Below are 3,089 nucleotides of genomic sequence, written 5' to 3'. Positions count from 1 at the left end.
GAAGGAAGGAAGGAAGGAAGGAAGGAAGGAAGGAAGGAAGGAAGGAAGGAAGGAAGGAAGGAGAAAGAAAATAGGGAAGGCTTTAAGTTTACTTACATGGGGCACTTGTAGAGCTCCTAGTTGTACAAGATAGTGCAGATGTATTTCCCGGTCTTAAAAACTATGCTGTGAAGCTGAGAAGAAAATGGAACAGACAGTCTGTAAGTCAAAATAATTGGAAGTGGAAGGGAGCTTAGAGCTTAGAGTAGAATAAACCAATAAAGTGGTGTTAGTTATTGCTAATGAAAAGGTAAAGAAATCATCAACTAGGAAAAAAGGCAATAATTTTAAAGTATATTTCCCATTGTAAGCATAATAAAGCTCATTATATCAATGTGAACTTATTTGATTATAAATATAATTAGAAGGATAATCTTCTCCCAACCCAGAAATTCTCTCCATAAAGGTGGTAAAGAAAATTATTGAATAAACATTAAGCCAGAATGTGAGGTACATCACAGGTAAACCATTAAGAGATTCAAAAAACAGAAAGTAATCATACCCCCTTATATTGCCAAGCAGATACAACTCATTACATACATGTTTTCAAGATAAATAACAATTTCTCAGGTAAGACAACATGACAGCCCCATTTGCAAGCATCATTCATCCTAACTTTACCTAGAAATTGAGATCATTCCTGTTAGCTAGGTGACCTTGTCCAGGGGAAAAGCAAACTTCTCGTATTTTTATGACAGAAGGTAGTTCTGGAGCCTGGCTTCCACTGAAGTTAGATTCCTGTCCTCCCACAGAAACTGGGAGATTAAGGATGCTATCTCCCTCGATGTGTACATTTCAATGGCATTGTTCCTAGATTATTGAGAGAGACATTCCTGGGCTGACAAAGGGCCTATCTAGTCTTCAAGATGATTTATATACATTTTAATGAACCAAGAAAGTACAGTGGGCCCTCTGAATCCAGGAGTTTGCATCTGTGGATTCAATCAACCATGGATCAAATATATTTGGGGAAAAAAAAAAATATTCCACAAAGCTTCAAAAAGCAAAACTTCAGTTTGCCACATACCAAGTACTACATTCAGTCCATGTAAATGAAGTGATATGTAGACATGGTATTAGGTATTATAAGTAATCTAGAGATGCTTTAAAGTCTATAGGAGGATTGTATAAGTTACATGCATATACTATGCCATTTTATAGAAGAGACTTGAGCGTCTTTGGATTTTGGTATCCTGGGGGTCATGGGGGGCCTGGAACCAATCGCTCACAGATACTGAGGATAATTATGTTTAAAATTACAAGCTTTCTAGAATAAATGCTCTGATAAAAAAAAAAGAGAAGGAAAATCTCTTATTTTCAGCAGGGATAATTATGCTTCTTATTTTAAAATTTTAATTGTCCTTACAAAACCTACAAAAAAGGTTGAGAAAATTAAATATTACCTATATCTGGATATAACTGTATTAGCATTTTTGTATATTGTCTTACATTTTATGTATTATGTTGGTTTTTTATAGCTTTTAACATACAATATATATATAATTTTATGTCCCACTTTTTTCTCTTAACATTACCCCATTTTATTAGTTTAATATCACTTTAAATGGCAGTATTGTAATGATTGTATTATATTTCATGTTATATGATAGATGATATCTTGGTAAATAACAAATTTTCTTTCTTTTCTTTTTTTTTTCTGAGACGGAGTCTCACTCTGTTGCCCAGGCTGGAGTGCAATGGCACGGTCTCGGCTCACTCTATCCTCTGCCTCCCAGGTTCAAGCAATCCTCCTGCCTCAGCCTCCCAAGCAACTGGGACTACAGGCACCGGCCACCACACCCAGCTAATTTTTTTTTTTTTTTTTTTTTTTTTTGAGACAGAGTCTCTCTGTTGCCCAGGCTGGAGTGCAGTGGTGTGATCTTCACTTACTGCAAACTCGGCCCCAGGGGTTCATGCCATACTCCTGCCTCAGCCTCCCCAGTAGCTGGGACTACAGGCGCCGGCCACCAAGCCCGGCTAATTTTTTAAATATTTTTGGTAGGAGACAGGGTTTTACCATGTTCGCCAGGATGGTCTCAATCTCCTGACCACGTGATCCACCTGCCTCAGCCTCCCAAAATGCTGGGATTACAGGTGTGAGTCACCGCGCCCAGCCTTTTCTACTGTTTTCTTTTGAAACATTATCAGGAGTAGGATTTCTAAGTAAATAAACATTTTAAAGCTTTTGATAGATGGAGGAAGAGGACATGGTCTTTGCCTTCTTTCTCCTCAGTTGCAGGCTCATTTTTCTCTCAGTCTTCATAATTACATTGTCTGATTTAGAGTGTGATTACATTAATGTTAGATCATGTTGCTCAAAATTAAACAAGTAGGTAATTCCAAGATTGATTGGCCATACTATTGTCACTGTATTAATGCTTATTTTGTTACACTGGTTCATCTTCCTTCTCAACTTACCTATTGCCACTTGGAATATATATTGATTCATTATGATGCCAAGCAGTAACATAGGAGTGTTTGATCCAACAGAAATACACAATCAAGGACAGCAAAGGTAATACATGAAAGACCATAATCAAGCTTAATTTCCACTTGCTCTATTTTTTCACGTATCTTTAAACTATGGTTTTAGCTTTGATAAATGACTGAAGCTGGAGAAGCCATGGTTGAAATCAACCTATACTTCAGTGCACAGTTGAGGAGCCAGAGACTAAAATCATCTACAGAACCATGACAATGGCAGCATATCTTTTCTTCTTTGAACAAAAATCTATTTTTGCTTTCTTTTTTACTGTATAAAGTTCTTCTGATTTTGTTTTGTTTTTCTGTTTTATTGGGTTTTTTTTTTTTTTTTTTTTTTTTTTGAGACAGTTTTGCTCTTATTTCCCAGGCTGGAGTGCAATGATGGGATCTCAGCCCACCACAACCTCTGCCTCCTGGGTTCAGGCAATTCTCCTGCCAGCCTCCTGAGTAGCTGGGACTACAGGCGTGCACCACCATGTCCAGCTAATATAGACGAGGTTTCTCCATGTTGGTCAGGCTTGTCTCGAACTGCTAACCTCAGGGGATCTGCCCACCTCAGCCTCCCA

At 37.7% G+C, this 3,089-nt stretch overlaps 1 pseudogene; it reads left to right on the top strand.

Annotated features, from left to right (window-relative positions):
• The first annotated feature begins 2,246 nt into the window (after positions 1-2,246).
• Positions 2,247-2,649, top strand: LOC105548865 (annotated as a pseudogene).
• The last annotated feature ends 440 nt before the right edge of the window (positions 2,650-3,089 follow it).

The sequence above is a fragment of the Mandrillus leucophaeus genome, unplaced genomic scaffold (assembly GCF_000951045.1).
Source record: "Mandrillus leucophaeus isolate KB7577 unplaced genomic scaffold, Mleu.le_1.0 Scaffold424, whole genome shotgun sequence".
Classification (NCBI taxonomy): Eukaryota; Metazoa; Chordata; class Mammalia; order Primates; family Cercopithecidae; genus Mandrillus; species Mandrillus leucophaeus.
Note: the sequence above shows the minus strand (reverse complement) of the source record. Positions and strands in the feature narration are given on the sequence as shown.